We start from the raw sequence: 19,705 nt of genomic DNA on the forward strand, positions 1-19,705 counted from the left end.
AGCATATGAATCCAAACTAATATCATCTTCTCCAACTCGAAATATCACACTAGCAATTGCTTTGGGAAAGCAAAAACAATATTTTTTGTGGCAGCGATAGTGCCTTGATCTCAAATCATGGTCCCAAGGAGGAAGAAAGGAGATCAAGACCTGCTGGTAGCCTCTTTTTTGGATCTTTTTATGTTACTGCAGCAAACGTATCTAATCAACCTGAAGCAAGAACAACTATTCTAACCATCAAAAGCAACCTAATTAACAAAGAAAGATTTAACCTAAACAACATAAATTATCTCATGAATGCAAGAAAAAGCATATAAATACACAAAGGAGGTCCTAGGCAACTTGGGTTGGGCCCTAACCCAAGAGCTTTAGCCCTCTAGGAAAGATCAGCGCTGGTTCAAAACTTGATTCATTTTCATTTATCAAAAAAGTAGCAGTTACATCACAAAACTGTCTTCAAAAAGAGCTAGAAAATGAGCTGAGTACAAGGCTGCACAAAAGTGCAAAAATATACTATGAAATGGCTAACCTACTGAGACTTGAAGCCTTCTTATTTATATAAGTGGGGACTCCCAACAGTCCTCCTAAACTTAAGGAACTCAGCTGCCTAAAACTGAAGATAACAACAGCTCTACTAGACTTGCTTGGCTGCCCCTTGGAATCATCATTGTGGGCCTTTGTTACTCCGAGCTGCTGATGGAGAACTCGAGGAAGGGGTCATTAATGAAGGAGACACCTCTCCTATAAGTCCTCGGCCTTGTTTCCTCGAGTTTGGCTGCCAATCTACTCATAAATGCCTAGTTCTTGTCCAAAAATGTTCAAAAATATTCAATAAACACTCATTAGACTATGTGGCAAAGTGACTATCCCCATTCACTCTATTGACATAAATATATTCAAAAACATGCACAAAAAATATTGAGAATGGTAGATTAAATGGAGATAATAGGCAGAATGAGCCCATATAGTTACCCATTTCTGGGGCTCATCATCACCACCCTGCTGAATGGGTTGCTCATCCTCTGAGCAACTAATCCAGTTCTTCATCTTTGATAGCTTTAACAACTTCCCTGACATACCAAGCTTCTGATGTGATGTCTTCTTCTCTGGACATATTCCTGAAAATTTCCCAAGCTATGGGGATGGTGTATGTGTGTAGGGCATCTTCTACCAACAGTTTGATGAGTCCATGGTGGGCTAGTTGGTCTGGAACCCCTGCATTTAACTTGGTGCCACATTTTATCAAAGATTGGAGGAGGAAATATGGTAGGCTGAGTTTTCTAGCTGCAGGTAGGTCCATCCCATATCTCAACTCATGCAATAACTTGAAGTGATAACCATAAACTATACTGAATCTGCCTTCACAAGTGATGTATTTCATGATCTGGTAGCTGACTTCACTCTATGGAGGAGGTAAGCTTGTCCTTCTGACCCCATTTTTATCCTCTACAGGATGTTCACCAGGCTGAAAGAATGTCTTTTTAGCAACCTATCCCAATGGTTTTTCCTCTTTGCTCCAAGGGAGCCCAAATGGAAGACTTGTGATTCTGCTAATAAAATCAGGTGTAATCTCTAGGGTTAGACCCCTGAAACTGACTGTAGCATGTGTTTTTGAATGGGGTCTTAAGGACATCAAAAATTCTTAAGTCACATCGTCATCATATCCATGAATTCTCTCAAAGAAAGACATCTAGTTTGCCTTGGTGAAGAGGGCCACCACTTCGGGGTGCTCATGCAATTTGTTGGAGTTCAAAGGCTCCTTTCTCATAAAACCTCCTAGCTTGGTGTTTAGTGGTTTCTGAGAATGCTCAAGTGAGAGGAAGGAGGCAATAATTTCCAACACCAGAAACAGAGGGACAACTGAGTTTTGTCTTTTTCTAACCAGAGAGGGAATTTTACTATGTGCTTTCTCTTCACAATATCAATTTGCAATTTTTCCCTTTTTCAACCTGCTTTTATCCTGAATTTGATTCTCGGTTTTTGGAAGAAATCAATTTTTTTTTTGACATAACAGAGAATAAATAACACAGGTTTTTTTCTTCAGAGAGTAGACAGACTTGCAAAGTCAGTTTTTTTCTTAGGTTGGTTTCTATGGTTACATGCTCTTTTTCGTTATAGAAGAATGTGAGGAAGAAGAAGATAGACTTTGAATGCAGAGAAGAAAATGGAGAGACTGTGTAGAACTAAAAAAAAAATACAGGCAGACTTTTAAGCTTCACTTTCCTTTCTTTCAACCCAATACTGTGTTTTTTAATCCACCACCTTATATAAATATATCATATGCAGAGCGATTTCCTGAGCCTACCTCTTTTCAAGCTCGAATTTTGACAAAAATCCCAGATTTTCCTTCTGCAGAGCTGCTCTCTGCCCTTCCTGTAGAAATCTTCCTGTAGACAGTGTTCCTACTCCTGTAGAATGCAATAGTGCTCCTGTAGAGCCCGATAGGCAGGAGGGTTTTGAAAAACTGGCGGAAAACGACTGGTTCGCTATTCTGAAGGTGGTAGGTGAGTAATGCAGTTGAGAACTTTGTAAATGAAAAATGAAACAAAGGGTGGCGAAGGCTTAGACTGCACTGTACTTAACTATTGGCATAATCTGCGGTGAGGAGGTGAGGTGGCCGGATGGGTATGTTATCCCCATCCGGACCGTTTGTCCTACACTAGTGGCATTATGGTTCTTCACGTTGTCTGACCGCCATCACCTCCCTCAGTCCCATTATACGTCGCCACCACTACTGGTTATGAGCTCTTTCTTCCTGAGTTGACGGGCCACACGTGCTGACTGCGTATCTGATCTGTGGTTTGAATTTGGACGATGCTCATTTGAACTCCACGAGGGTGTGTGAACTGAACTAGGGTGGCCAGTTAGCTGGCCACCGATTCCATTTAATCGTGACCATTCCCATAGTTCATGCAGTTTGTAAATAATATTCATGCAATCAAGGAATAGGTTTAGCCACTTACCTGCTAATTGTTGTTGTGTTCTGCATGCTTCGGACTTTGGCACTTTTATTTCCTCGTTGTTGTTGCTGTTGGTGCTCTGCATGCTCGGCCCTTGGTTTATGCTGATGATTTCTCGTTCAAGCTCTGCTCCTCGCATGCTTCATACATCCTGCTGCGCTGACCCTGTCTCTAGAGTTTGTTTTTCAAAGGGATCAGCTGCTACAGGAATCCTGTAGGATTTCCTATAGCTGCTTCTCCTTTTGAAATTCAGGCTGATGCTTGAGTAGGGGCTAAAAGCTACTGAAGAAGGTCTCAAATGAAAAGAAATAGTAGCTGGAAGGTATCAGGTAGGAATAAGCAAAGAATGCTGCTACTTTATTTGTCACCCTTTTCTTGTGTTTTCAGAATGGAAGAAACATAATTTCTGTATTTGTCTGTGCAGGGAAAGAAAAGCGAGTGGACATGTGGGTGTGCAGGGATGGAATGGAAAAATAGGAGGATGGATGGTGGTAGGGAGGTTCACAGGCCTTCTAGAAAAATTTCCAGCCCTCAGGTTTTTCTCTGAACTTGATTTTGGCCTCTTTGTGATTTCTACAGGAGCCTCCTATAGAATACATAGAGTTTCTTGTAGGATGCAAAATTTTCAGAACAAATGAGACCAAGGCTTGGGAAAGGATAACGACAATGGAGTGATGGACTATGAAGGGTGTATGCAGCTTGGCTATGTCTTTTTCTCTTGTGTGACCCTCCTGCAACCTGCAATTTATTCAGAAGAAGTTGGGTTTTTTTTTCCTCTTTTTTCTCTCTTTTTTTTTTTTGAGACAGCTGGGGCACCTCCAAGAGGTTTTCACCCAGGGATCTTTTATTCCTTTTCCTGTTTTTTTTTTTTTTTGCTCAGGGTGTGGATGGAGTGGAGACAGGGACCTGCTCCACTACCAACATTGATTTACCCAGATTCTCAATAAACTTAGAGAAAGATTCTTCGGCGAAAATCACATGGAATACCATTTGTCGACGCGTTTCGAACCAACTAGTGTGGTTCATCATCAGGACAAGTTGAAGAAACAGATCTAGCTCATCATGTTAAATAGTCTGAGCGGAGCCTCCAACAGCTATCTTGCCTAACGGCTAGTTTGACTCTAGGACCAGGGTCAAAATTATTATATTAGTTTAATTAGTATAAAAATAAATAAATTATTATTGAGGGTATTTGGTTTGAGAAATAATTATTAAAAATTATAAGTTAATTAATAATTTAAAAGGAAAATTAGTTAAATAAATGACCTTATAATAAATGAATAAGTTAAATGCCTAACTACTCGGGCACTGAGGATCTCAGACAGGAAGAGCTTTGAGAAAGAAAAATCCCATCTGTTGGATGTCTTTGTGGAGAATGGTTATAGTAGATACATGGGTCAAAGGGCTTTCCTTAAAGCTTCCAGGAATTCTCTGACTAAAAGAGAACCGAAAGATCGAGTTCTAGGTGTCCATCTTCCGTATGTTCAAGGGACCACTGATAGAATTGGTAGGATTCTCAGGAGGCATAGTATCCCTGTGACCTTTAGGCCCCTGAACACCATTCGTATGTCCCTCAGATCGGTGAAGGATCCTATCGACCATAAGGATATGAAGGGCGTTTATATGATCCATTGTTCCTGTGGGACCCCCTATATTGGGGAGACTGGCCACTCCATTAATCAGAGGATTAGCGAGCACGCAGCGGATCTTAAGCATAGGAGAGCTAAGTCTTCCGCTTTGGTTGAACATGCTGAGAAAACCAATCATCATGTTTGTATTGAAGAGGCCAGTGTTATTGCTAAGGTTTCGCATTTCCATCATCGAAAATTCAGGGAAGCGCTTGAGATTGAAAAGAGACCAAGCAATCTCAATAGAGAGGATGGTTGGAAAGTCAGTAGGTGTTGGGTCCCTGCCCTCTCTTCCTAGTCGTTTTTCGTCCTCTTTGTTTTTTTTTTTTTTGACTTTTATCTTTATTTTTCTTATTTATTTATTTATTTATTATTATTATTATTATTTTTATTTATTTATTTTTATTAACTAATTTATTTTTATATTTATTATTTTTATTTATTTTTCGATTTTTATTTTTATTTTTTGTTTATTTATTTATTAGTTTTTATTCGCGTGATATTTATTTATTGATTTATTTTTAAGTCCCTTATGTGATCTTCTTCTGATATTTTAAGGTCCTTTGTGACTATTTTTCCATTTTAATACCTATTATTTTTATATATTGGCACCCATTTCAATTATTTTTTGTATAATTCTTATAAATTGGCACCCATTCCTATTATTTTTATATTTATATTCTAAGGTCCTTCATATAACTAATTTTTCCTTTCAAATTCTAATCAGCTTATATTTTTAACTAATTTCCTAACTAACATAACATCCTTTGATTTTCTTTATTATATTCTGATCTTATATGGTCCTTTATACAACTTAATTAACTTTTATTTATTAATTAACATACAATTTTTAATAATACTTTTAAATAAAATTATTTTATATATTACTTTATATAGTTTATTTAGGCATTTAACTTATTCATTTATTTAACTAATTTTCCTTTTAAATTATTAATTAACTTATAATTTTTAATAATTATTTCTCAAACCAAATACCCTCAATAATAAATTATTTATTTTTATACTAATTAAACTAATATAATAATTTTGACCATGGTCCTAGAGTCAAACTAGCCGTTAGGCAAGATAGCTGTTGGAGGCTCCGCTCAGACTATTTAACATGATGAGCTAGATCTGTTTCTTCAACTTGTCTTGACGATGAACCACACTAGTTGGTTCGAAACGCGTCGACAAATGGTATTCCATGTGATTTTAGCTGAAGAATCTTTCTCTAACTTGATATGGATCACAGAAGCCTGAACTCTATTCTCAATAAACTCTTGCTTGGAAAGGGGCTTCCTATAGATCTTCAATCTATGCCCATTGACGAGCATGGGGATGGCTTCTTCATCAATGGTCCAGATAAGGACTGAACCATTGTCATTGCATTTTTCTACTGTGTATGGTCCCAGCCATCTTGTCCTCAGTTTGCCCTTGAAATCTTTATATCTCGAGTCATACAGCAGCGCCTAATCTCCTTACTGGAATTGTTTTTCTTTGAGGTGTCTGTCATGCCATATTTTTCTTTGAAGTTGGACTACCTCTGAGTGGAGAAGGGCCTGCAATCTTTGTTCATCCAATCCATTTAGCTGAAGCAATCTTTCCTTCTATGCATGGCTGAGATCTAGGTCCAGCTGAGCTACCATCCTTAATGTGTTATATTCAAATTCTATGGACAGCAAAGCCTTCTTCCCATAGACCAGCTCATAGGGTGTGAAACTTGTGGTGGTTTTCCAAATAGTGTTGTAGGCCCAGGTGGCCTCAACTAATAGTTTTGCCCAATCTTTTCTGTTGCTGCTCACTACCTTAGTCAAAATCCCTTCCAAAGCTCTGTTAGTGACTTCCACCTGTCCATTTGCTTGCGGATGATAAGGGGTGGAAGTTCTGTGCTTAATCTTGTGATGTGTGAGCAAGTTTTCAATCAGATTGGAGGTAAACTGACTTCCTCAATCTGTGACTAATTCTCTTGGATAGCCAAAATTGTAGAAGATATTTTCCCTCAAAAACTTAGCTACTTTTTCTTCTGTTGCTGCCTTGATCACCTTTGTTTCTGCCCATTTTGTCGGGTAATCCGTACACACAATGATGTAATATTTCTGTTTTGAAGGAGGTTTGATAGGACCCACAAAGTCCATGCCCCACTTCTCAAATGGCTCAAAAGTCATTTGAGGTTGCACGGGCATCTCATCCCTTGGAGTAGGTTTCCCCATCCTTTGACACCGGTCACATTGGCTGATATACCTCCTGACATCTTGATGAAGAGTGGGCCAATAGTAACCTGCTTGTAGAATTTTTAAGGCAGTCCTCTTTGATGCAAACTGGCCCCCACAGGGCCCATCATGACAGGTTAGGAGGATGTCAAAAAATTCCTCTTCCCTGACACATCGCCTTAAAATCTGATCTGGGCCAAGTTTAAAAAGATTGCCCCCAATCCAAGTGAATGGGGCACTTTTCCTCACGATCTTGCTTTTCTCTTTTGAGGACAGGTGCGGCGGAAACTGTGCTGAAACCAAATAATTTGGTATAACAACAAGCCATGGAGAGAGTACTGAAATAGCAAATAGGTGTTCATCTAGCATTTAATCATCCACCATTCTTTCTTCACTTGCAGGCAGATCTAGTCTAGACAGAAAATCAGCAACAACATCTTCCTTACCTGGCTTATCAATAATGGTCAAATCAAATTGCTGCAATAAAAGTAACCATCTAATGCTATGAGCATTTACATCAGGTTTATTCATCAAATACCTAATTGCAACATGATCAGTGTGTATGAATGTTTGATAGCCAGTGATGTAGTGTCTGAACTTGTTTAGGAAATGGACTACAACTAGGAGCTCTTTTTCGGTTATAGTGTAGTTTAATTCAACCTTGGACAGGTTTTTACTGAGAAAAATAGATGGCATACGACAAATTCTTTTCAACTTGCCCTAAGGCTACTCCTATAGCTTTGTTTGAGGCATATGTGTGAATGTGGAAAGGTAGGGCCTAGTTTGGACCTCTCAAGATTGGGGTAGTTACCAGCTTACCTTTCAAGGCATCCAAAGCCTCTTGACAGTTGTCAGTCCATATGAACTTAGTATCTTTTCCCAAAAGACCAAACAATGGAGAGGCTAGCTTACTAAAATCCTTAATGAATCTTCTATAATACCCTGCTAAGCCTAGAAAACCCTAAACATCTCTTACCTTTTGAGGAGGTGGGACCCTTTGGATGATAGCAATCTTGTTGGGATCCACCTATAATCCCTGCTGAGAAATTGTATGACCTAGCATGGTCCCTTCAGTCATCATGGAATTGACATTTTCCAGGATTGAGGGACAGGTTCATTTCAATACGTTTGGCTAAAACTTTCCTCAGGTTAGTCAAAGCTTCCTGGAAGTTAGAACCATAAGGGGTAAAGTCATCCATATAGATTTCCACTGAATCATGAACCAGTTCAGCAAATATGCTCAATACTGCTCTCTGGAAGGTGGCGGGAGCGTTGCACAACCCAAAAGGAAGGACCCGGTAGGCAAAGGTACCCCATGGACAAGTGAAAGTGGTCTTATCTTGGTCTTATGGGCTGATTTGGATATGGTTGTACCCGCTAAACCCATCTAGGAAGGAAAAGAACTTCTTCCCTGCCAGGCCATCTAACACTTGATCTATGAAAGGCAAAGGGAAATGGTCCTTCTCAGTGGCCTTGTTTAGTTCCCGATAATCTACACAGATTCTCCACTTCTTGTTTTTCTTTGGCACTAACACCAAAGGAGAAACCCATTCACTGTCAGAGATGGGGTAGATGAATCTTGCATCCAACAACTTTTGTAGTTCTTCTTTGACAATGTCCTTAAGGGTTGGATTCATCCTCATTTGAGGCTGCCTGATTGGTTTACAATCTTCTTTAATGTAAATGTGATGAGTACAGACTGAAGGGTGGACTCCCTTCATCTCCTTATAGCTCCAAGCAAAAGCATCCAAGTGGTTGTTCAATAAGCTACACAGTTCTTTCTCCTGAGAGGTGGATAGGGATGAGTTGATCTTCAAAGTTTTTTCTTGGATGAACTCCACATTCTTAACTTAGAAAGAGGTCAGATCAGCCACAGAGAGATCAACTAAAGCATTGGCTTGGGTTTCTTCCACCAACTCTTCTAATGGCAACACACTGGGGGATAGATTCTGAATTGAGTTCTCAATGAGATCATCCTTGGTTTGTGGTCCCCCCATGGTGGCTTCCACTATGCACAATGGTGCGGAGTAGACTTCATCCTCGTCTTCCTCCTCTAACCATAGAGGTAAATCATGCTCTAGTAGAGGTTGGGCAAGAGGATAGAGGACTAGCTGTTTGGAGATATGCCCATTCTTGATGGTAATGCTCCCAGCTTGACAACTGATGTAGGCATCTGCAGTATCCAACCAAGGTCTTCCCAGTGGGCTTTTCCTTTGGCTGAAGAACCAAGAAGTCAACAGGGTACTCCCAGGAGTCAATAGAGACCATTACATCTTCCACAATCCCGCCAGGGGTCACGATGGAGCGGTATGCCAACTGTAGTATTGTTGAGGTCTTTCTTAGGTAACCCTGAAGGTTGAGTTTGAGCATAGTGTCCTTGGTCATCACGTTAATGGCAGCCCCTAGATCAATCAAGGTGTGGGGGATTATGGTGCCATTGATGTGGACATTGACTACAGGGCTCCTAGGGTCTAGATATTTTGGGTAGATTACCTGCTCCAACATCAGGTCGGACAGTTGTCCTATGACATTGATAGTCGGGGCATCTCTCTTGCGCCTGCCTGGACGCTTGAAGCACTTATCTTTGATCAACTTGTTGTAGATTGGTACATCTTTTATGGCTTGGAGAAGTGGTATTTTTACACATAATTGTTTTAGTTCTCCTTGAAGTTCATTTTCTTTTGGGGTTGGTTGTGTGGTCCCAGTTAGTCTCTCAGGAAAGGGTGGAATGGGTTTTGGTTCACTTTCCTATTTCTCTTCCTCATCCTCCTTAGGAGGAGGTTGGCTATCTGGGAGAACCTTCCCAGATCATAGGTTGATCTCCTGAATCTCCACAGCATAAGTAGGGCATGTTGTTTCTCTAGTATATAGCTGTTGGGCCTGTCTGTTATTGGGGTTTGGGTTCGATTGAGCAGGTGTTTGGGGTTGTCTTGGAGGAGCAGGAGGTAATGGTTGTGGTTGAGCAGGTGGTGGAGGCAAAAGAGCATGAGGAGAGTTGTATTGGGGCCTCCACCCCTCATGAGGTGCATTCCACTGAGGTTGTGGCTGAGCATGAGAGTGGAACGAATGAGCAGCTAGTTGAGTATGATATTGAGATGGATACGACCAAGGAGGGGGTGTGGACCAGGAAGGATGAGCAGGGGGACTCCAAGAAGGCATGGAAGTGGCTTGATTGGGATTGTAATAAGTCTGGGATGTCCCTTGCATTCCCTGCTGGTAAGGTCTGGGTCCATGTTGCCTCCTTTGGTTCATGAAATAGAGTGGTTCAGTGGCTCCTTCAGCCCCTTGGTACATAGCATTAAATCCGAGTAAGGAAGGGCACTGATTTGTAGGAGGTCTTCTTCACAGAAAAAACACACTTCTATGAAGTGCAATAGGAATTCGTTCCTAGGATGCTTTCTAGTGCACCTGAGAAAAAATATGGCCAAATCCCTCTCAGCTTCCTCTTGCTTCCTTTGGATCCGTAAGGTATCCATTTTCATGGCAAGAGTCTGCCTCATCTCGCTTTTGAAATATTCTATTTGATTCGCAAGTTCGTTTTTAAGGGATGAACTAGATAAGGGGGTATTGGCTAAAGGTTGACTTCCCCTACCTCTCTTTATGGCTGCCCTAGAATGGTTTCTAAACACAATCTTTATGTCATCATAAGGTAGTTGGTAGATGTCTCCTCCAGCCAGAAAATGGAGGGTATCTAGAAGGTCTTCAGGGACTCCTCTGAGCAGAACCAACTTTAGAGATTTGGGGTCAAGTGTGCACCTAGCCCTTTTATAACTGAGTTGAAACCTCTCTTCATAGTATTCTAAAGATTCATCACTTCCCATGGTCATTCAGAAGATTTCTTCCTTGGTATCCTTTGACCTACAATAGTCCCGGTATTTGTTGTTAAAGGCTTGCTGCATCTGAGCCCAAGTTGTGATACTGTTTCCAGGTAACCCCATGAACCAGTGTAATGCTGCATCCTTGAGGGTAGAGGGAAAGAGTTTCAACTTCTACTCGTCTTATGCATAGTCATAGGTTCGACAGAGAACAACAAACTCAAACAAGAAGGTATCAGGGTCTTCGGTAATCAATCCATGGAAGTGAGGTAAGGCTGAGGGACTTATGTTTTTCATCTTTGTGTCCCCATTGGTCTCTCGAATAGGAAAGGCACCTTCTATTATTTCCCCATTTCCTCTAACGTTTCTGTTTTCAGCCATGGTCTCAGGAGGAATGGTTTCTTGCTCTTCTTCTGTTATAGGATCTTCGTATATCTCTGGAGGTTCACCTATAGGTTCTTCTGGATCACTACCACTAAAGAAGAGAGAAGGGTGACTTAGTGATGTGGTGGGGTTGTTGGGTAGGAATTTTCCTGAATTGTCTCTGTTCCTACGAGGCATGAAAGGAAATCTCTTTTTGGGTGATTTTTGTGTTTCTTTTTCTGCTTGTACCTGCAAAAACTGAAATGAATTGAACAAAAAATTGCAACTGACTAAAATAAACCTTGTTGAAATGAAATTGTAGAATTGAAATGAAAGTAGGAGATGCCTAATTCACGCTTGCTGAAATGAAATTGCAGAATTGAAATGAAAGCAGGAAATGCCTAATTTACGCTTGCTGAAATGAAATTGCAGAATTGAAATGAAAGCAGGAAATGCCTAATTTACGCTTGCTGAAATGAAATAGTAGAATTGAAATTAAAGCAGGAAATGTCTAATCTACTTTTGCAGAAAGGAAATTACAGAATTGAAATTGCAGAATTGAAAGGAAACAACTACTCTACTCTTGCTGAAATAAACTATTTAGCATAATGTTGCGGTAGAAAAATAGAAGAAAAGCAGTAATCACAAAATACTGTGACGCTTCCACGGCAACAACACCAAAAAGATGGTGAGCTCCAGTATTGCAACAATAATGTTGCAACTCCTGGGGCTCCCTAATTTACTTTTATCAACCTGGTAGTTCGTAACAAACTTGGAAGCGACATTCCTATATGCACAAGTACTAGCTCTTACTGCAAGCTGTCACTTGATATTCTAGCGTAAGTTCACTAGGAGCTTAAGCCAACTTCTATGAATTCTCAGAAGAAGCTTTTAACTATGATGGAAGAAATCTAACTTGAAAGAGGCTATTCTACTTGTAGAAATAGAATGAAAACTGAAATGAAACACAAACCCTAGCAAACCCTAGCAAACCCTAGTCTACCTACTAACCCTACTGTTGCAGGAAAAGAGATAAAAACTAATGAAATGAGTGCCATTGACTAATAAAAAGGTAAATTGCATTTATTCAAGCTACTTCTAAAGAGAAATGAGAATAAATCATCTTTTTGTACTTTTGAGCATTTTTATGTGGAATTATTATGCTTGTGTTTTAACTAGTTGTGACTGTGCAGAGGTTTGGTGGTGAAGGGAGATGGAGTTGGATTTTGCAGGAGGTGAAGAAGGTGTGGAGGGGTCCTAAGAAGTCCCTAGTACCCTTCTAGGGACTTCCATTGTGATCAGACTTCAAAAAATCATTCGCATGAACTTCTACAAGAGGTTGCAAGGAATCTACAGGAGGTTCTACAGGAGGTGTTGAGGGGTCCAGAACTTTGTCAAAGAAGATTAGAAAAGAAGGAGATGGTTTAATTTGTTCAAAGGGAAAGAAAGCACTTTGTGGAAAAATGCAGAAATTAGGGCAGACTGGCGAAGTGTGGCAAATTAGTGGGGAAATATGCGCCGAAATCTTTCTCTAACTTGATATGGATCACAGAAGCCTAAACTCTATTAGTGGGGAAATAGTGAGAGATGCACTGGTATAGGCTGTGTTATGGAGGAATGATAAGCTGGAATGTTCTACAAGAGAGCTGCATACTTACTTCTCAAAATTGACCTAAGCAAGAACCGAAAAACAGAGCTTTGTCTATTTTAATCTAAATTCTGACCTAAAACCAAAGGAATGCTGAACAAAATTTTATGAACAGAATATTATGTGAGAAAACTATAGTGAATGAACATGAAATAATCTAAGCATGTGAATCCAAACTAATATCAGCTTCTCCAACTCGAAATCTCACACTAGCAATTGCATTGGGAAAGCAAAAACAATATTTTTGGTGGCAGCAATAGTGCCTTGATCTCAAATCATGGTCCCAAGGAGGCAGATAGGAGATTAAGACCTGCTGGTAGCCTCTTTTTTGGATCTTTTTTTGTTACTTTAGCAAACTTATCTAATCAACCTAAAGAAAGAACAACTATTCTAACCATCAAAATCAACCTAATTAACAAAGCAAGATTTAACCTAAACAACATAAATTATCTCATGAATGCAAGAAAAAGCATATAAATACAAAAAGGAGGTGCTGGGAAACTTGGGTTGGACCCTAACTCGAGAGCTTTAGCCCTCTAGGAAAGATCAGTGCTGGTTCAAAACTTGATTCATCTTCATTTATAAAAAAAGTAGTAGTTACATCACAAAACTGTCTTCAAAAAGAGCTCGAAAATGAGCTGAGTCCAAGGTTGCACAAAAGTGTCAAAATATACTATGAAATGGCTAACCTATTGAGGCTTGAAGCCTTCTTATTTATACAAGTGGGGACTCCCAACAATCCTCCTAAACTTAAGGAACTCAGCAGCCTAAAACTGAAGATAACAGCAGCTCTACTAGACTTGCTCGGCTCCCCCTTGGAATCATCATTGTGGGCCTTTGTTACTCTGAGCTATTGATGGAGAACTCAAGAAAGGGGTCATTAATGAAGGAGACACCTCTCCTATAAGTCCTCAACCCTATTTCCTCGAGTTTGGCTACCAATCTGCTCATAAATGCCTTGTCCTTGTCCAAAAATTTTCAAAAATCTGCAATAAACACTCATTAGACTATGTGGCAAAGTGACTATCCCCATTCACTCTATTGACATAAATATATTCAAAAACATGCACAAAAACTATTGAGAATGGTAGATTAAATGGAAATAATAGGCAGAATGAGCCCATATAGTTACCCATTTCTGGGGCTCATCACCAAGGCCCTTGATTTCATCCATTCACTATTACTAAGCCCTTGATACCCTCCCATGATGCAAAATACTTCCTAACACATCTTACTAAGTTAGATTATAATGAAGTCCTATAAAGGTCGTGTTGTGGCTTAAGGAATTATTGATGGAAATTGAGCCCAAAAAACCTCATTTAGAGCCTAATTCACTTGTTTTCATTCCCTATTCATTATAAAGACCAAAATACTTGCTTGTGTTGCATAATACCAACCAATGGTAATTGCATTCCTAGTCAAATTTCAAACATCCAATTGACTAAAAAAAATGGAGAATTAACAACAATAATGCATGGAGATCAAAAGAAATAAGATCATGTAACAATTGAATATCAAATATTAAAATTGAAGAGAAATGAATTTGGATGGATGGATTTTCACTAGTGGTAGTAAGAAAGTAGAAATATAAGTAAACTATATTACTTAATTTTATCACATGGAAAATATTTGAATACAAAGCTTTGAGGGAAAACAAATCTAAAGGAGGGCTCTATGATATGACCTCAAGTGTGGCATATACGAGGTTAAATGTCTATTTAATTGGGGTTGGCCTAATAAAGGGGCCCACATCTATAATATGTGGGAATGGCTATATATAGAGGTCAATATAATCATTATTGAGATAAGGACACATGGTTTGGATGCATGAATGTATGAGGGTTATTGGAGCAAGTTATCTTCTTCTACATGGAGCTATTGCATAACTCATCTCTATTTCCGCTTTGGGAGTTGTGTTCCACATGCATATATCATGTACATTGTGTCTACTCTAGTTTATTATGATATATGAAGTATTTGGTACATAACAATGGTTTTCCACAATCCTTTACATGTTTCTTATGTTTTCCGCGCCATTAAAATCTCCTCCACACACATTACTCATATATGGAACAACTATTGTGGCTAAAGGAAATGAGCACTTTTCCCTCCTTCAACTAGGTTTTTTATAGTTATAATTAGGGTTTCATCAACATCTTTAAATATTCATGACACTTATAGATCTCTCTAGTGGACTCACAAATATGTCTAGCTCCACATGTGTCTATTATGGTGCATTGACAAGCTACCACTTAGACCTTCTAGATTAATTGAATTGTTACCTTTCCAGGGGCATAACTTTCACATAAATACCTATTTGACAAAGGTACAACATTATTAAAAATCTATTGACTAATAGAAAGTAATGAGGACCTATCATACATGTCCCCTCAAAATCAAACACCAAAAAATTCTACTTCCTTAACATTGAACAAGAGGATTTTAAGGTTTTTAGGATATGATCCAAGCCAACCCTTTTCAATCTCAAATTTTCTCCTCCTCATCCCAGAGCATCATTTAATTCATATAGTAAATATGTAAATCCATTTTGAATCAAGTGGAATGTTTTTTATAAGAAACATGATTAATGAGCCCAAGGGGTTATCAATGTTTAAAAACAAGCCATGGACTTATCTGCCAAATGGATTATTTAATATTAGAACAGGAGAAAACATGGAAAATGCCCCTAAGTAATTGCTTTTGTTGTTGCCCACCTTATGAAAAAGAGGGTGGGAACAACTTCACCTTCAAAGCCTCCTTGTTACTCCCATCCCAATCATGATTGGGGGATCTTTCATTGAGAACAATATTGAGAGGTTGTCAAATGAGTCTTTCTCCATTAAAGGAGAGAGTTTTAGACTTCAAATTTCATTCAATAACCACTCTTTATACCAATTACTTTTTATCTTTTAAGGACAAGCCTTAGGGTGAAAATACTATGTTCTTTTTCTTTAGAATGTTCTTTAAAAACATTACGTCTCTTTAGAACACTTCTCCTTTGAATTTAGAAATTGGACTTGTGGGCTCAACTCAAAAAGGTCTTCCAAGTAAGTAATCTTGATAGGTTCATAATTGAAAAAATTTACACCCTAGTTCCCTCTTTTGTTTTGTTTTAAAATTGGATATAAGATCCCCATATAATTGGTGGAAAGACTGGGCCTAGGATTGTAGGAAGCCCTTCCTCAAGTAATGTAACAACCCTTGGGTTTATTTCCTATGTAAATAAAAAATAAGACCAAGATCATGAGACATGTATTCCAAGTTTAACGTTGGGTAAAAAATAGTGATGGGTATCACTAGTGCTTAATAAATGGCTATGGAAATTGGCAAAGGCATTAGTGAAGCCAAAGTTGAATTAATTGGAATTTTATTTATAAAATAAAGGAAAATAGGAGAAAAGGGAGATGAAGGGTCACAAATTTGCATGAGAGGGAAATTGAAGGAAAAATGAAGAAAATAGAGGCCTCAATGATAAAAAGGCTTCTGAGGATCAATTCATGGCTTTTGTCAGTTTAGCCTTTTGACAGTTTTGGGTTGAGCTCTCTTATATTCTCTCATTCCCTCATACTCTTGCATAATTAGAGAATTATTGGAGCATGCTTGAAGCACTTTAGCATTCACTTGGGTTTGGAGGAAATAAGGCAAAGGAAAGAAGGAAAACGCAAGGGAACAATAGGATCAATGATTGAAACTAGATTTCTTTGCAAGTAACAGGTTGCACGTATGATTTCCTTATGGGTTTATGGATGCATGGAATATGCATATGATTTTCTGGTTATGTGCTATCATTGGCATGGAGATTTTCCTGAATTGACAATGGTTTTAACCATGCCTTGCCATTTCCTGGATAGTCATGGTGTTGTGGATTTTTCCACTTGATTGTTTTGTGGTTGGTGCTCATAATTCCTTATGGTTGTGGTTTGGAACAAATGCTCTAGATGCCTTTGACAACTTGGGTTGAGTTACTGGTCCTGGAGGCTAGGTTGGGACAAACGTTTTGGAGCCCTTGGTGGGTTGAGATACTAGTCCCTAGAGGCGGGTTGGATAAACGCTCTAGAGCTCTAGAAGGTTGTGGGTTGGGTTACTAGTTCTTGGAGCCCTAGACAAATTAGGTAGAGACCGATCTGGTTGGTGTCAGTGATGTCCGACTATCAAAGTGGAATCATTGTGGTTGAGGGTTGAGGTGGTTTGGCCTCTGGATGCCCTGGCTTGGTTTTGTTTTCGTTTATTCCATGAAATCACACATTCATGCTTAGAATATGATGTGGGGGTGATTTGCTGAAAGATAGATTTGGTTCAACCCAATCTATGGTTAGGTGGTACGTCGAAGTCCCTGAATTTGTTGGTATTTACATATGTTAATAAGAGTTATTCTGCTATTATGATTCATGCATATTTGCAACGATTATGTTGGTGATATTATGGATGAGTTGCCATGGTTTCTATGTTGGTTAATTTCTAGTTACATGTTGGTTATGTGATGCATATTACTTATGGCTCTTGACATGTTTTGAAGAATGTATGAATGGTTGATGAATGCATGGACTAACAATTATTATTGCAGCTATTATGAGAGGGAATTAGACCTTCTTGGTGATTCTCAGATAAGTTTCAGACTTCTATGATCAAATATGCATTCATGACATGTAGCTTACATGTTCACCATATGTTTGACGAAATGGTTGTCATGGTTAGGCTTGGTTAGGTCAAGTTTTGTATGTTTAGCATCATGATTATGTTATTTATCATTATGATAAATTTTAGGCAGTTCTAGGTAGGGGTCTGGAGGCTCCCCTATAATTGTGGCTCAGTTCTCATGATTGTAGGCAATGAATTGAGTAGTTTAGGCCACAACATCATGGAGCAAGGCTTGTGGGTGCAGTTGGAGGCCTTCAACCACATGCATGCAGTGTCAAGGGTGCAGTTGGGGGTCTAGGTCCCTGAAAAGCAGCCCTAGCTCAGGGTTTTGGGTGGTCCTTTGGCCCCTTAGTGTCTTGTAAGCCTTAAGGAATGTTTGTGAGTTGTCATTTATCGACCCCACTTCCATAACTAAAGTATGGAGGTCAGGTCATGTCATAGTAACTCTTCATCTCATGTTTACCTTGAAGGGTTAGTGAAATTGGGTAAATGTAGGAGGGGTGGTTACAGGTTGGTATTAGAGCTCCCAGGTTCAAAACTTGGATGGGATGGGTGGAACGTCTTTGTCATGCATGCATGTAAGTTGTCTATGTGGTATTTTTGCATGTGTCGTCATGGTTGTGGTTGTCGTGCATAAGGTCTATGCAGCTAGTTTTATCATGCCTGATGCCGACATGTATCTATATATATATATATAATTTGGATTGATTGTGTAGATGAGATATCCTCCCCTAAAATTCACTGAGGTATGTTAGATCATGTTTATATTTGGTTTATCTGACATGGTATGTTTGCAGGAAGAAGAAGATTAAGATGACTAGCAGAATGGTGGACTGCATTTCATTCTCCCTGCATATCAGATGAACAACATGGTGATGAGTACTCCCTTGACATAGAAGATACATTGAGAAGTTTGAAAGAGGAGATCAAAAGTTGTAAAACAAATAATGATAAGATTATTTAGTCATAGGAAAGACTGTCTAGAGCACATGAAAAGCAAGCAGAGGTCAATGTTGTGATTCTTCAAATTCTATCGGATTTGCAGAGACAAAGAAAACCAAGAATTAGTTATAGACAAGAGGAAAGGACCAATGGGGCATATGGAAATAGATCTCAATCAGGATACATGTTTGACAAGGATGACATAGTCATAGATGGTAGGTTCTTGGATACACCTCTTAGGAGGGGTAATGAACATGGGTTATATTCTAGTTTTGGTTCAGAGAAACATCATTGTCATCACCGCCACCATCCGTATAGGAGGAGTGAGAAGCAATAATTGACATAGGAGTTCAAGAAAGAAAAGCCTCCTACATTTTATGGAGAAAGGAAGACGTTATAATATGCAGAATATTGGTTGCTTTTGATGAATGAGTTTCTAAAATTGCATGATTATTCAGAAAATATGAAAGCCATGATAGCTTGTTTTAGTCTTAAAGGTAAAGAATGCATTTGGTGGGAAGATGTGAAGAATGTCATAGGCATTTGAGAAGAGGAGCTGACTTGGAGTGAGTTCGAGGGACTTTTTAGGAAGAAGTATCTATCTAAAAGATACAATAATGATAGGGCAAAGGAGTTCTATGAGTTGAATATGGGATCTATGACATATGAGGAGTATACTAGAATATTATTGGATTTGTTGATATATGTTCCTTATCTTAAGGAGGAGAAAGCAAAGATTCAAAGATTCATCAATGGGTTGCCAGTATCATTCAAAGACAGAATTGAGTTTAATGAGCCTAGATCACTAGAGGAAGCCATCTAAAAGTTGAAGCATTGTTATGACAAATAAAAGTGCAAGACTGAGTCTAAGCATGATTGGAAAAGGTAATTAGAATAATAAGGCAAGTGGGCTTAGAAGAGAGGAAAACCTCAGGATATAGATGACAAGGAGAATGTAGTCCACAAAAGAAGTTCAATGCAGCTAACAAAGGATAGGGATTTCAGTCTAAGGAGCAGAACAAGGGTGATCGCAGGAAGCCCTTGTAATGTTAGACTTGTGCAAGTATCATCACATGAGAGATTACCCATAGCATCACGGTGGTAGACCACAGATTTACAGTTCTTAGGAGGCACAGACAGTTGGGGATGTTGGACACAATATTCTTCTTATTTATGTAGCATTGGATAATATTAAATCTAATCATCAGGCATCTATTATCAAGATGGAAGGTAAGCTTTGTGATCAAGTTGTTTCTATTTTGATTGACCCTAGATCTAACTATAGTTATATTAGTCTTGACCTGGTGGATAAGTGTTGCTTGAATAAAGAAGTGCATGTAGAGTCTTGGTTGGTGCAATTGGCTACAGGTACCAAGAAAAAAGCTCATCATTGGGTGAGATCATGTGCATTTGAGTTGAACGGTATGGCTGCATCAACACATCTAAATGTAATTCCATTGGGATCATACATTATGTTGTTGGGTATGGATTAGTTATACAT

This window comes from Pinus tabuliformis, chromosome 5_1, assembly GCF_031772625.1.
Source record: "Pinus tabuliformis cultivar Carrire ecotype Pingquan chromosome 5_1, CPIR1, whole genome shotgun sequence".
In the NCBI taxonomy this organism is placed as follows: Eukaryota; Viridiplantae; Streptophyta; class Pinopsida; order Pinales; family Pinaceae; genus Pinus; species Pinus tabuliformis.